The sequence below is a fragment of the Heterodontus francisci genome, chromosome 2 (genome assembly GCF_036365525.1).
Source record: "Heterodontus francisci isolate sHetFra1 chromosome 2, sHetFra1.hap1, whole genome shotgun sequence".
NCBI classification, from domain to species: domain Eukaryota; kingdom Metazoa; phylum Chordata; class Chondrichthyes; order Heterodontiformes; family Heterodontidae; genus Heterodontus; species Heterodontus francisci.
Genome location: NC_090372.1, coordinates 198,127,926 through 198,144,022, shown reverse-complemented (window position 1 = coordinate 198,144,022; position 16,097 = coordinate 198,127,926). Strand labels below are relative to the sequence as shown.

The following is a 16,097-nucleotide window of genomic DNA, read 5'->3' as shown; positions in this document are numbered from 1 at the left end:
TCCAGACCACAGCAATGTGGTTGACTCTTACATGGCCTCTGAAATGGCCTAGCAAGCCACTCAGTTGTACGTAACAGCTACAAAGTCAATAAAAAGGAATGAAACTGGACGGACCACCCGGCATCGACCTAGGCACCAGAAACGACAATGGCAAATCCAGCCCTGTCGACCCTGCAAAGCCCTCCATATTAACATCTGGGGGCTTGTGCCAAAGTTGGGAGAGCTGTCCACAGACTAGTCAAGCAACAGCTTGACACAGTCATACTCACGGAATCATACCCGACAGATAATGTCCCAGACACTGCCATCACCATCCCTGGGTTCGTCCTGTCACACCGGCAGGACAGACCCAGCAGAGATGGCGGGACAGTGGTATACAGTCAGGAGGGAGTTGCCCTGGGAGTCCTCAACATCGACTCCGGAACCCATGAGGTCTCATGGCATCAGGTCAAAGATGGGCAAGGAAACCTCCTACTGATTACCACCTACCGCCCTCCCTCAGCTGATGAGTCAGTACTCCTCCACGTTGAACACCACTTGGAGGAAGCACTGAGGGTGGCAAGGGCACAAAATGTACTCTGGGTGGGGGACTTCAATGTCCATCACCAATAGTGGCTCGGTAGCACCACTACTGACCGAGCACCAAAGGACATAGCTGCTAGACTGGGTCTGCGGCGGGGGGAACCAACACGAGGGAAAAACATACTTGACCTTGTCCTCACCAATCTGCCTGCCACAGATGCTTCTGTCCATGACTGTATTGGTAGCAGTGACCACGGCACAGCCCTTGTGGAGACGAAGTCCTGCTTTCACATTGAGGAGACCGTCCATCGTGTTGTGTGACACTATCACCGTGCTAAATGGGATAGATTTCGAACAGATCTAACAATGCAAAACTGGGCATCCATGAGGCGCTGTGGGCCATCAGCAGCAGCAGAATTGTACTCAACCACAATCTGTAACCTCATGGCCTGGCATATCCCCCACTCTACCATTACCATCAAGCCAGGAGACCAACCCTGGTTCAATGAAGAGTGCAGGAGTGCATGCCAGGAGCAGCACCAGGCATACCTCAAAATGAGGTGTCAACCTGGTGAAGCTACAACCCAGGACTACTTGCATGCCAAACTGCATAAGCAGCATTCAATAGATAGAGTTAAGCGATCCCGTAACTGAAGGATCAGATCTAAGCACAGCAGTCCTGCCACATCCAGTCGTGAATGGTGGTGGACAATTAAACAACTAACTGGAGGAGGTGGCTCCACAAATATCCCCATCCTCAATGGTGAGGGAGCCAAGCACATCAGTGCGAAAGATAAGGCAGAAGCATTTGCAACAATCTTCAGCCAGAAGTGCCGAGTTGATGATCCATCTCAGCCACCTCCTGAAGTCCCCAGAATTACAGATGCCAGAGTTCAGCCAATTCGATTCACTCCACGTGATATCAAGAAACGACTGAAGGCATTGGATACTGCAAAGGCTATGGGTCCTGACAAAATACCGGCAATAGTACTGAAGACCTGTGCTCCAGAACTCCTAGTAGGGGAGGTGGTGGCGTAGTGGTATTGTCACTGGACTAGTAACTCAGAGACCCAGGGTATTGCTCTGGGACATGGGTTTAAATCCCACCACAGCAGAAGGTGGAATTTGAATTCAATTAATAAATCTGGAATTAAAAAGCTAGTCTAATGATGGCCATGAAACCACTGTCAATTGTTGTAAAAACCCATCTGATTCACTAATGTCCTTTAGGGAAGGAAATCTGCTGTCCTTACCTGGTCTGGCCTACATGTGACTCCAGACCCACAGCAATATGGTTAACTCTTATATGCCCTCTGAAATGGCCTAGAAAACCACTCAGTTGTATCTAACCGCTAGCACTGTGGGTGTAACTACCCCACATGGACTGTAGCGGTTCAAGAAGGCAGCTCACCACCACATTCTCAAGAGCAGTTAGGGATGGGCAATAAATGCTGGCCTGGCCAGCGATGCTCACATCCCATGAATGAATAAAAAAAAGCTTGCCGCACCCCTAGCCAAGCTGTTCCAAGTATAGCTACAACGCTGGCATGTACCTGGCAATGTAGAAAATGGCCCAGGTATGTCCTGTACACAAAAAGCAGGACAAGTCCAACCCGGCCAATTACCGCCCCATCAGTCTGCTCTCAATCATCAGTAAAATGATGGAAGGTGTCATCAATAGTGCTATCAAGCAGCACTTGCTTAGCACTGCTCAGTGATGCCCAGTTTGGGTTCCGCCACGGCCACTCAGCTCCTGACCTCATTACAGCCTTGGTTCAAACATGGACAAAAGAGCTGAACTCAAGAGGTGAGGTGAGAGTGACTGCCCTTGACATCAAGGCAGCATTTGACCGAGTACGGCATCAAGGAGCCCTAGCAAAACTGGAGTCAATGGGAATCAGGGGGAAAACACTCTTCTGATTTTAATCCTACCTAGCACAAAGGAAAATGGCTGTGGTTGTTGGAGGTCAATCATCTGAGCTCCAGGACATTAGTGCAGGAGTTCCTCAGGGTAGTGTCCTAGGCCCAAACATCTTCAGCTGCTTCATCAATGACCTTCCTTCAATCATAAGGTCAGAAGTGAGGATGTCTGCTGATGATTGCAAAATGTTCAGCACCATTTGCGACTCTTCAGAAACTGAGGCGGCCCGTGTAGAAATGCAGCAAGACCTGGACAATATCCAGGCTTGGGCTGATAACTGGCAAGTAACATTCGTGCCACACAAGTGCCAGTCAATGACCATCTCCCCTTGACATTCAACGGCATTACCATCACGATCGCTGAATTCCCCACTATCAACATCCTGCTGGTTACCATTGACCAGAAATTGAACTGGAGTAGCCATATAAGGCACAAGTCAGGAGTGTGATTCACTTGCCTGGATGGGTGCAGCTCCAACACTCAAGAATCTCAACATCATCCAGGACAGAACAACCTGCTTGATTGGTACCCCATCCACAAACAAACATTCACTCCCTCCATCACTGACGCACAGTGACAGCAGTGTGTACCATCTACAAGATGCACTGCAGCAACGCACCAAGGCTACTCAGGCAGAACCTTCCAAACCCGCTACCTCTGCCACCTAGAAGGACAAGGGCAGCAGAAGCGTGGAAACACCACCACCTGCAAGTTCCCCTTCAAGCAACACACCATCCTGACTTGGAACTATATTGCCGTTCCTTCACTGTCACTGGGTCAAAATCCTGGAACTCCCTTCCTAATAGCACTGTCTGTGTACCTACCCCACATGGACTGCAGCAGGTCAAGAAGGCAGCTCACCACGACCCTCTCATGGGCAATTAGGGATGGGCAATAAATGCTGGCCTGGTCAGCGATGCCCACATCCCATGAAATGAATTTTTTTAAAAATGTTACATCTCAGACTCTTCCCTGCTTTTCTTTGACTTCTCTATCTCCATTTCTGGGTGTAGGCTGTCAAACAATATACACTATAAGCTCACTGACCCTCACAACTACCTTGACTACACTTCCTCCTATCCTGCCTCCTGTAAAGACACTATTCCATTCTTCTAGTTTCTCTGTCTCCATCGCATCTGTTCTGACAATGCCATCTTCCATACCAGTGCTTCCGATAGGTCTTCCTTTTTCTTCAACTGAGAATTCCCCTCCACCGTGGTTGACAGGACTCTCAACCGTGTCTGTCCCATTCCCCACATTTCTGCTCTCACCCTTTCCTTCTCTACCAGAACCACAATAGGGTCACCTATGTCCTGACCTTCCACCCCACCAGACTTCACATTCAACAGGTCATAGAGTCATAGCGTTATACAGCACAGAAACAGGCCCTTCAGCCCATCGTGTCTGTGCTAGCCATACAGCACCCAACTATTCTAATCCCATATTCCTGCACTTGGCCCGTAGCTCTGTATGCTATGGCATTTCAAGTGCTCATCTAAATACTTCTTAAATGTTGTGAGGGTTCCTGCCTCCACCACCTCTTCAGGCAGTGTGTTCCAGATTCCAACCACCCTGTGGGTGAAAAAATGTTTCCTCAAATCTCCCCTAAACCTCCTGCCCCTTACCCTAAATCTGTGCCTCCTGGTTCTTGACACCTCCGCTAAGGGAAAAAAGTTTCCTCCTATCTAACCTATCAATGCCCCTCATAATCTTGTACACCTCAAACATGTCCCCCCTCAGCCTTCTCTGCTCCAAGGAAAACAACCCTAGCCTTTTCAGTCTCTCCTCATAGCTGAAATGCTCCAGCCCAGGCAACATCCTGGTGAATCTCCTCTACAACCTCTCCAGTGCAATCACATCCTTCCTATAGTGTTGTGACCAGAACTGTACACAGCACTCCAGCTGTGGCCTAACTTGCATTCTATATATCTCCATCATAACCTCCCTGCTCTTATATCCTATGCCTTGGCTAATAAAGGCTGTATCCCATATGCCTTCCTAACCACCTTATCTACATGTGCTGCTGCCTTCAGTGATCTATGGACAAGTACACCAAGGTCCTTCTGACTTTCTGTACTTCCTAGGGTCCTACAATCCATTGTATATTCCCTTGCCTTGTTAGTCCTCCCAAAATGCATTACCTCACACTTTTCAGGATTAAATTCCATTTGCCACTGCCCACCTTACCAGCCCATCTAAATCTCCCTGTAATCTAAGGATTTCCTCCTCACTATTTACACCACCAATTTTTGTGTCATCTGCGACATTACTGATCATACCTCCTACATTCACCTCTAAATCATTAATATACACTACAAACAGCAAGGGTCCCAGCGCCGATCCCTGTGGTACACCACTGGTCACAGGCTTCCAATCACAAAAACAGCCCTCGACCATCACCCTCTGCCTCCTGCCACTAAGCCAATTTTGGATCCAATTTGCCAAATTGCCCTGGATCCCATGGGCTCTTACCTTCTTAACCAATCTCCCATGCGGGACCTTATCAAAAGCCTTACCGAAATCCATGTATACTACACCTACTGCTTTACCCTCATCGACACATCTAGTCACCTCTGCGAAAAATTCAATCAAGTTAGTTAGACACAATCGCCCTCTGACAAAGCCATGCTGACTATCCCTGATTAATCCCTGCCTCTCCAAGTGGAGATTAATCCTTTCCCTCAGAAATTTTCCAATATTTTCCCAACCACTGATGTTAGACTCATCAGCCTGTAATTACCTGGTTTATCCCTACTACCCTTCTTGAATATCTTCCACCATTTCACCACCTCCAGTGTGATGCCACCATTAAACACATCTTCCCCTCCCCTCCAGCACTCCAAAGGGATCATTCCCTCCACGTCACCCTGGTCCACTCTTCAATCACCCCCAACACTCTCACCCTTCCCAAAGCATCTTGTAAGCGTATAAGACGCAACACCTACCCTTTAACCTCCTTCATTCACACCACCCAGGACCCCAAATACGACTTTCAGATGAAAGCGATTAACTTGCGCTTTTCAATTTAGTATAATGTATTCACTGCTCCCGCTATGATCCCCTCTACACTGGGAAAGCTGAGATAAGTGATCGCTTTGCAGAATACCTCTGTTCAGTCCACAAGCGTGAGCCTGAGCTTCTGGTCACCTGTCATTTCAACTCTCTGCTACACTCCCACTTTGACCTCTGTCCTCAGCCTCATACATTGTTCCAATGAAGCTCATGTAAGCTTGAGGAACAGAAACTAATTTTCCGATTAGACACTTTACAGCTTTCTGGACTCAACATTGAATTGGACAATTTCAGATCATAACCACGGCTCTCATTTTTATGGACAGCAGATGTTGGTAATGATTCTGCTGTTGTTGTTTACACCTCCTCTACACCATCTTTTGTTTCTTTACCTGTCTTATTACCCTCTTATCATGGACGTACCCTTTTTGTCTTTCCTCCCTTCCCTCTGTACATGCTTAAAACTTGTTACGTTGCAAACTTTTTCCAGTTCTGATGAAAGGTCATTGACCTAAAATATCAACTTTGTTTCTCTATCCAGTTGCTGCTTGAACCTGTTGGAGATGCAACATGATGATACAACAAGTTTCCCTTGTCCCACCGTTGGCAGTCATTCCTTCAACCGTCTAGGTCCCAAGCTCTGGATCTCCCTCCTTAAACCTCTCCTCCTTTTAGAGACTCCTTAAAACACTTGTTTGACCAAGCTTTTAGTCACCTGCCCTAATACCTCCTCCTTTGGCTCGGTGTCAGTTTTTGTCTGATTACACTCCTGTGAAGTGCCTTGGCATGTTTTGCGATGTTAAATGCAAGTTATTGTTGTGAATTGCACAAACTATATTTTGTAATATAGGAAAATAATTATGGAAAATTATTTAGAATGGTATGCTAATTGGGATAATTTAACCTATTTATATTACATCGAGAAAGCATTTTCAAATGAATAGTTACCCGCCAACCCTCCATCCCAAAACAAAGTTCTACAAATCCAAAGACAAAAATGGTGAACAATGATCAGCACATTGCACCAGCAGATGGAGCTATAATGGGGAAAAATTATAAACTCCACAGGACACAGGATGAGATCAGCAAACTCAGTACACACCTTAATTAAACCAGGGCCTTTCTGCTCTGTGTAGTTCAGTACAGCATCATATGTAGATTTATTCCTAATCCATAAGGACAACCCTACAGTATTTTGTTTGAAAAGCATGGTATCTGGCAGTTCAAGATTGCTGATTTGATAATAGGTCTTAAACTGTGTGATGGACACTGTTTGTGCATGCTTTCTAACTGGCATAATGGTTTGAGTAACAAGCACCAAATGCTAACTTAAAGTATAGTGAACTTGTCTGTTCATAAAAATAATTCATAAATAATAAAAATAAAGATTTATTCTCATTTTCAAAAAGGAGCCCCAAAATAACATATTTGGAGTTGCAGTTCTCTACCCACTGGGCCATTGTGAGGAACATAGTTAGCTCCCCATGAAGGGGAGAAAATAAAAAGAGTAAGTCACCAAGGCGCTCATGTGCATCTTCTGCTAGCCATTTGAGAGACTGTCAAAATTCACCCATCAGTCTTAGAGAGCTGCATGGAAAACTTAAAATTATGAGAAGGGATTGCACTAAAATGCCATGTACAAAATTTGCAGTTGAAATCCTGATCACTTTCTAAAATGACTAACCACCAAATATCCAACTCAAGAGACCAGCAGCTAAATTCAGCAACACAAGCTCAAACGTGAAAAATGTCCATCTTACCTCATGTCAGTAAGTGGGAACTATTATCTATTTAACTCTGGTAATTCAATCTGGCTGTTTAAACAGGACATTGTTACAGTGGCATAGGAATACTGTGATGTAACACAAGTGGTTGAAGCCTGCAAAATCATTTAAAAAAAAAGCGAGCTGTGGTATTTTGAGAGTGGGTTTTCCCTCTCTAATTCCATGTCTTTAAAATCACCCTGACCAATGCCATTTTATTTGTCCCTACTGATAAGATGCTACAACTCTCCTCTATAAGACACGATCTGGAACCACCTCAAGCTCTCTGGAAATGTCATTAGCTACACGCAAGACATATTTTAGAAACAAATAGGTGTCCTTCAGTGAAATCCCCTTTCCTATAAATATAACAATGAGGTTATCAAATACAATAACTGCAAATTCTGTAATTGGTAAAATATATATCTGGTGTATGAAGTGGTAGAAGAATTCGTACTCTATAAACAAATAAACCCTCTCCATACAAATGCTCAGATATATCATACAACTAGGATGGGTTTAAAGTGTAAAAAGACTGATTTAATAAATATTTCATGTCAGCATTCAGTAGTAAGAGATCAGTTATGGAAATTTGAACTTTCCATTCATCGTAGCAGCAATTTATATAGCCAGTTAAGAACAAAATACTTGAAGAGGACTAATTTTCAGGGTTGTGAGGAAAAGGCTGTGGGCATGGGACTAATAACCAATATAGGCACGACAAGCCAAAAGGTCTCCTTCTGCTCTGTAGCATTCTTATGATTCTATGAAAGTCACTTGTAGGAAGAAATTTCTTGGGTACATTAAAAAACTATTCCTAAGACTTAGGCATGAACATTTAAAATAAATAGAGATGGTTTGTGCACGTACAAGCATTTGAAACACACTGTAAAAGGTTACTAAAATACTGAAATTGAAAAAAAATTATATGCTGCCAGAATCACATTGGGGCTTCAAGTCGCAAAAGAAACACCAGAGCACTGCTGATACCTGTGAAATAATATCCTCGCATGGATCACTGCATTCGGGAGTGGATGGGAGAAAATTGGAAAAATAATCTAATTTTCCTGGACTTTTAGGTGGAATAGTAGAGCAGATCATTGACATCAAATTGATGGCAACCACAGCAAACAAACATTGTATTTCCTGCTTCTGATGTGACATAATGCACACTATTTATAAAACTGTATTCAGTTGGACCTGTTCTACAATAAGTAACATGCAGCAATGCGACTATTTCTGTGAAACAAAAACATCCTCTAACTTTCAATCTAAAAAACTGTACAATCATCAGTGTCTGGCTTCTCATGTGATGACTGAAATTTCATCTAATTACCTAATTTCTCTTGTAACTTTAAAAATACAATTCAGATTTCAATAGTTCCTCACCACACCATTTTCTTAAAAATAATGTAGGCATTGTATGTGGATTTCTTTTGAGGAAAATCACAAATCAAGCATAGGCACAGTTTTCTATTATTCACTATCGGTTTCTTAGCTCCATTCAAAAAGTCCTCAGGCTAGCTATCTTCCTTTGTTTCAATGACCTGCACTCCACCAGAAGGCATAATTAGGGTTACTCTCTGATGATTCTGTGTTCAGTTTCATTCAGACCTTCTCCAGCCCTTGCCAGCCTGCAGCAGACACTTGCCAGTTGGCAAGTGGCACAGTCGCATGAGATAATGAACAAACAAGGGAAAGCCGTGGTTTTCAACAGCATCATCATTGTCCAATTTCCCACCATCAACATCTTGGAGGTCACCCCTGACCAGAGGCTTGACTGGGACAGCAACATAAACACCCAGAGACTTGGTGCTCTGATGAGTGGCTCACCTTATTCATCAAAGCCTCATCACCAAGACAAGGCGAATGTCGGGAGTGTGACAAAATACTCACCACTCGCTTGGATAGGTGCAACCACCAGAACACTCACGAGCAATGACATCCAGAGTCGAGCACTTCATACAATAGGCACCCTGCCACTGGACTCAATATACATCCTCTCCACTATCGGTGATGTGTGAATGCAGTATACGTAGCCACAGGATCACAAGTTGAGGAAGAGGAAGGCAATTTAACACATCTTATTTTATCCATCCAAAGAGATTCTAATATTCCCCATTATAGTAATCAATCATTTTTAAAAGGATTCCAGGATTTTTGCCTCCACACTACAACTGGAAGCTTATACGATATATTGATCACTGTGTGAAGGGTTTCCTGACAGTTTAAATTGAAGTATTATTCCAGATTAACCTTTTCTATACTCTTAATCATGCACACCTCTAAAAGATCACCTCTCAGATGTCTCTTTTCCAGGCTAAAAATTCCAAGTTTCTCCAGTCTTTCCTCATAACTCACTGACATTGGGGACCAGCCTCATAGTTCCTCTCTGCATGACTGTCAGATCTTGAATGTCTCCCTTATCTCTTGTATCCAGAACCAGACCAAATATTCAAAGTGTGCTTGAAGAGACCATTATTAGGTTTGATCACTATCTCCACTGACTACATTATACTGTTTTGGCTGTTAGTTCAACATTGGATTCACCTTCTTGATTGCTGCTCTGCATTTGTGAGATGTTAGGCATCAAAGTTCTAGGTGTGATGTACTGCTGCAAGTCATAGTTACTGCAACAGCATCTCCTTCCCCCACAATCTCTCGCACCAAAAAAGAACAAGAACAGCTGTAGTTCAAACACCATCACCTCTAAGAGACATAGATTACCCTGACCTGTGCATATACACATATGGCCCACAGGCCAGGATCCAGCCTGCAGATAAAATTCAGAGATGAGAAATTTCCCACTGGCTTCTTCTTTCAGACTGGCTTTTTGGAAAAAAATTGCGCAGTTTCACAGCTGACAGGGTGCCTACATCGGGAACGGCAGCTTCTGAACTTCGGACAGATTCCGAATCTTCTGGTGAGCTTGACATAAAAGTCAGAACCGGCTGGAAAAACCCGAGGGTGGGGGGGGGGGGGCAGAGAGGGTGCGAGAGGGGGAAAGAGGGGACGCATGAATGGGCGGGAAGGGAGAGAGAGAGAGCGCGAGAGGGCGAGCGGAGAGAGAGAGAGAGAGAGCGCGAGAGGGCGAGCGGAGAGAGAGAGAGAGCGCGAGAGGGCGAGCGGAGAGAGAGAGAGAGAGCGCGAGAGGGCGAGCGGAGAGAGAGAGAGAGAGAGCGCGAGAGGGCGAGCGGAGAGAGAGAGAGAGAGAGCGCGAGAGGGCGAGCGGAGAGAGAGAGCGCGAGAGGGCGAGCGGAGAGAGAGAGAGAGCGCGAGAGGGCGAGCGGAGAGAGAGAGAGAGAGCGCGAGAGGGCGAGCGGAGAGAGAGAGAGAGAGCGCGAGAGGGCGAGCGGAGAGAGAGAGAGAGAGAGCGCGAGAGGGCGAGCGGAGAGAGAGAGCGCAAGAGGGCGAGCGGAGAGAGAGAGAGAGAGCGGGAGAGGGCGAGCGGAGAGAGAGAGAGAGAGCGGGAGAGGGCGAGCGGAGAGAGAGAGAGAGAGCAGGAGAGGGCAAGCGGAGAGAGAGAGCGCAGAGAGGGCGAGCAGAGAGAGAGAGAGAGAGAGCAGAGAGCGCGAGCAGGAGAGAGCAGAGAGCGCGAGCAGGAGAGAGCGAGAGCGCGAGCAGGAGAGAGCGAGAGCGCGAGCAGGAGAGAGCGAGAGCGCGAGCAGGAGAGAGCGAGAGCGCGAGCAGGAGAGAGCGAGAGCGCGAGCAGGAGAGAGCGAGAGCGCGAGCAGGAGAGAGCGAGAGCGCGAGCAGGAGAGAGCGAGAGCGCGAGCAGGAGAGAGCGAGAGCGCGAGCAGGAGAGAGCGAGAGCGCGAGCAGGAGAGAGCGAGAGCGCGAGCAGGAGAGAGCGCGAGCAGGAGAGAGCGCGAGCAGGAGAGAGCGCGAGCAGGCGAGAGCGCGAGCAGGCGAGAGCGCGAGCAGGCGAGAGCGCGAGCAGGAGAGAGCGCGAGCAGGAGAGAGCGCGAGCAGGAGAGAGCGCGAGCAGGAGAGAGCGCGAGCAGGAGAGAGCGAGAGCGCGAGCAGGAGAGAGCGAGAGCGCGAGCAGGAGAGAGCGAGAGCGCGAGCAGGAGAGAGCGAGAGCGCGAGCAGGAGAGAGCGAGAGCGCGAGCAGGAGAGAGCGAGAGCGAGAGCGCGAGCAGGAGAGAGCGAGAGCGAGAGCGCGAGCAGGAGAGAGCGAGAGCGAGAGCGCGAGCAGGAGAGAGCGAGAGCGCGAGCAGGAGAGAGCGAGAGCGCGAGCAGGAGAGAGCGAGAGCGCGAGCAGGAGAGAGCGAGAGCGCGAGCAGGAGAGAGCGAGAGCGCGAGCAGGAGAGAGCGAGAGCGCGAGCAGGAGAGAGCGAGAGCGCGTGCAGGAGAGAGCGAGAGCGCGTGCAGGAGAGAGCGAGAGCGCGTGCAGGAGAGAGCGAGAGCGCGTGCAGGAGAGAGCGAGAGCGCGTGCAGAGAGAGAGCAACAGCGCGAGAGGGAGAGCAGAGAGGGGGGGTGGGGAGACGGTGAGCAGAGAGAGAGCAACAGCGCGAGAGGGAGAGCAGGGGGGGGGGGGACAACTGAGAGGGGGGGGGACAGCAGAGAGGGTGGGGGACAGCAGAGAGGGTGGGGGACAGCAGAGAGGGGGGGGGGACAGCAGAGAGGGGGGGGGGACAGCAGAGAGGGGGGGGGGACAGCAGAGAGGGGGGGGGGACAGCAGAGAGGGGGGGGCGACAGCAGAGAGGGGGGGGCGACAGCAGAGAGGGGGGGGCGACAGCAGAGAGGGGGGGGGGACAGCAGAGAGGGGGGGGGGACAGCAGAGAGGGGGGGGACAGCAGAGAGGGGGGGGGACAGCAGAGAGGGGGGGGGACAGCAGAGAGGGGGGGGGACAGCAGAGGGGGGGGGGACAGCAGAGGGGGGGGGGACAGCAGAGGGGGGGGGGACAGCAGAGAGGGGGGGGACAGCAGAGAGGGGGGGGGACAGCAGAGAGGGGGGGGGGACAGCAGAGAGGGGGGGGGGACAGCAGAGAGGGGGGGGGGACAGCAGAGAGGGGGGGGGGACAGCAGAGAGGGGGGGGGGACAGCAGAGAGGGGGGGGGGGACAGCAGAGAGGGGGGGGACAGCAGAGAGGGGGGGGGACAGCAGAGAGGGGGGGGGGACAGCAGAGAGGGGGGGGGGACAGCAGAGAGGGGGGGGGAGACAGCAGAGAGGGGGGGGGGACAGCAGAGGGGGGGTGGACAGCAGAGAGGGGGGGGGGACAGCAGAGAGGGGGGGGGACAGCAGAGAGGGGGGGGGACAGCAGAGAGGGGGGGGGACAGCAGAGAGGGGGGGGACAGCAGAGAGGGGGGGGACAGCAGAGAGGGGGGACAGCAGAGAGGGGGGACAGCAGAGAGGGGGGGGACAGCAGAGAGGGGGGGGGACAGCAGAGAGGGGGGGGGACAGCAGAGAGGGGGGGGGACAGCAGAGAGGGGGGGGGACAGCAGAGGGGGGGGGGGGACAGCAGAGGGGGGGGGGACAGCAGAGGGGGGGGGGACAGCAGAGGGGGGGGGACAGCAGAGGGGGGGGGGACAGCAGAGGGGGGGGGGACAGCAGAGGGGGGGGGACAGCAGAGGGGGGGGGGACAGCAGAGGGGGGGGGGACAGCAGAGGGGGGGGGGACAGCAGAGGGGGGGGGGACAGCAGAGGGGGGGGGGACAGCAGAGGGGGGGGGACAGCAGAGGGGGGGGGGACAGCAGAGGGGGGGGGACAGCAGAGGGGGGGGGGACAGCAGAGGGGGGGGGGACAGCAGAGGGGGGGGGGACAGCAGAGGGGGGGGGGACAGCAGAGGGGGGGGGGACAGCAGAGGGGGGGGAGGGACAGCAGAGAGAGAGAGGGGGAGAGCAGAGAGAGAGAGGGGGAGAGCAGAGAGAGAGAGGGGGAGAGCAGAGAGAGAGAGGGGGAGAGCAGAGAGAGAGAGGGGGAGAGCAGAGAGAGAGAGGGGGAGAGCAGAGAGAGAGAGGGGGAGAGCAGAGAGAGGGGGAGAGCAGAGAGAGAGAGGGGGAGAGCAGAGAGAGAGAGAGAGGGGGAGAGCAGAGAGAGAGAGAGAGAGGGGGAGAGCAGAGAGAGAGAGAGAGGGGGAGAGCAGAGAGAGAGAGAGAGGGGGAGAGCAGAGAGAGAGAGAGAGGGGGAGAGCAGAGAGAGAGAGAGAGGGGGAGAGCAGAGAGAGAGAGAGAGGGGGAGAGCAGAGAGAGAGAGAGAGGGGGAGAGCAGAGAGAGAGAGAGAGGGGGAGGGCAGAGAGAGAGAGAGAGGGGGAGAGCAGAGAGAGAGAGAGAGGGGGAGAGCAGAGAGAGAGAGAGAGGGGGAGAGCAGAGAGAGAGAGAGAGGGGGAGAGCAGAGAGAGAGAGAGAGGGGGAGAGCAGAGAGAGAGAGAGAGGGGGAGAGCAGAGAGAGAGAGGGGGAGAGCAGAGAGAGAGAGAGAGGGGGAGAGCAGAGAGAGAGAGGGGGAGAGCAGAGAGAGAGAGAGAGGGGGAGAGCAGAGAGAGAGAGAGAGGGGGAGAGCAGAGAGAGAGAGAGAGGGGGAGAGCAGAGAGAGAGAGAGAGAGGGAGAGCAGAGAGAGAGAGAGAGAGAGAGGGGGAGAGCAGAGAGAGAGAGAGGGGAAGAGCAGAGAGAGAGAGAGAGAGAGGGAGAGCAGAGAGAGAGAGGGGGAGAGCAGAGAGAGAGAGAGAGGGGGAGAGCAGAGAGAGAGAGAGAGGGAGAGCAGAGAGAGAGAGAGGGAGAGAGAGAGGGGGAGAGAAGAGAGAGAGGGGGAGAGAAGAGAGAGAGAGAGAGAAAGTGGTTAGGATCTGGAATGCGCTGCCCAAGAGGGTGGTGGAGAAAGATTCAAAGTGTGGCTTTCAAAAGGGAATTGGATAAGCACCTGAAGACAAAAAATTTGCAGGGTACACTGGAAAGGGCTGGGGAGTGGGACTAGCTGAACTGCTCTTGGAGAGCTGGTGCTGACCCGATGGGCCGAGTAGCCTTTTTCTGTGCTGTAACCCTTCTATAATTCAATAACTTCATGGCATTCAATACATTTGAATGGGAAGCCAGACAGCGAGATGCTGTTTGCATGCAGCTTATGGCAAAGTGGCGCATGTTTAACCGCATAGCTGCACTTGGCTGAAGTTGCTGTCTGATAAATAACGCTGAGCCACACTTTTATTTATTTATTTTTTACAGGAAATTCTGGCCCATTGCTACAGTTAGCTACATTTTTCTTTCAGTTGGGTGAAAAGCCAGAAATGTGGTTAAAATAATTGCTGTCTACATAGACTAACAGATTTTTAATGTGCAGAGTCAAAAACAAGTTGATTAGACTTCACAGGACCCTACAATTTTTCTGAATAGTAGGGGGTTAGAAGTCAATGTGCACACCCTGGAAATACATTGTTATCTACTGATCACTAATTCCAATCAAAAATCCACATTAGCTGTGATATGCTTTCATGGCACCCCCTGCTGCAAACAATTAACCTGTTTAAATGATACATATATGCACACATTAAATTACGCAACACAAATGACTTGATACAAGTTATACAGTACCACTGGATACTGTAATGTAGTGGTCAAGTTACTGGACTGGTAAACCAGAAGCCTGGACTAATAAATGAGAATTCAAGTTGAAATCAGACTCTGGCAGTGTGAGAATTTGAATTCAGTTAGAGAGAATTTTTAAAAAAAAGTATCAGTAAAAGTGACCAAGAGATTGTCAGATCATTATAAAAACACAACTGCTTCACTAATGAGTTTTAAGAATGGAAACCTGCTGTCCTATCTGGCCAATACCAACGTGGTTGCCTCTTAACTGCCCTCCAAAGTGACCTAGCAAGCCATTCAGTTGAATTAAACCACGTTTGCAGTTTTAGAAGGCAGTCCACCACCTCGTTCTCCAAGTAACTAGGATGGGCAATAAATGCCAACCTTGGCAGCAATGCCCGCAAATAAAACACACTTAATGTTCATCAGTCGACTATGCTGGTAAACAACGCGTTATTAAAATGAATGACCAAAGAATCTATCATTTTAAGGTAGTTTTAGCTGAGGGAGGAGTATTGGCCAAGGTACCAGGAAGAGGAGGAGCCAGAACACCATCTTAGCATTTAATCCAAAGGACAGCATTTCTGACAATGTAGTACTGTCTCATTGCTGAAGTGAATTATAAGCCTAGGTTATGCACCAAGTCCTGAATAAATCTCAAATCCACAAACATTGACCCAGTTTTGCAGATGCCTAACCCTAAGCCTAGCTGGCATATAATGCCAGTGCTAATTAACAAGCCCCATATGCGCTTTCTACTCCATTTTAAAGCAATTGTTTACACCTGAAGTATCAGCATGATCCTACACACAAGGAGCCTATTCGGCTCATCGTGCCTGTGCCAGCTCCTTGATAGACTCATCCAATTAATCCCATTCCTCTGCACTGTCCTCATAGCAATACAATTCTTTCTCTGTTCCAAGTATTTATCCCATTCTGCTACATTAGCAGCATCCTCTTTGCCAGTGAAGACAAATGCAAAGTACTCATTTGGTACCCAAATCATGTCCTCTGCCTCCACAAGATCTCCTTTTTGGTCCCGAATCAGCCCCACCAAACTTTGACTACCCTCTTACTAATTACATGTTTAAAGAAGACTTTTGGGCTCTTTGTATGTTAGTTGCAAATCTATTCTCATACCCTTTCTTTATCTTCTTACTCTTTAAAAAAAAACTCTTCTATACTTTCTAGATTTAGCTTTGTTTTTTATTGTATTAACCTTATGATTGTCACAAGCCTCCATTTTCTGTCTCATTTTAACCTCTATATCTCGAGTCATCCAGGGAGTTCCAGTTTTAGATGTCCTTCCTTCCTCCACATGGGAATGCATTTATTCTGTATCTAAACCATCTCCTCT

At 49.3% G+C, this 16,097-nt stretch overlaps 1 protein-coding gene across 1 annotated transcript in view; it reads right to left on the bottom strand.

Annotated features, from left to right (window-relative positions):
• Positions 1-16,097, bottom strand: part of LOC137380187 (protein canopy homolog 1-like) — a 126,607-nt gene that overhangs the window by 26,923 nt on the left and 83,587 nt on the right. The window lies entirely within an intron of this gene.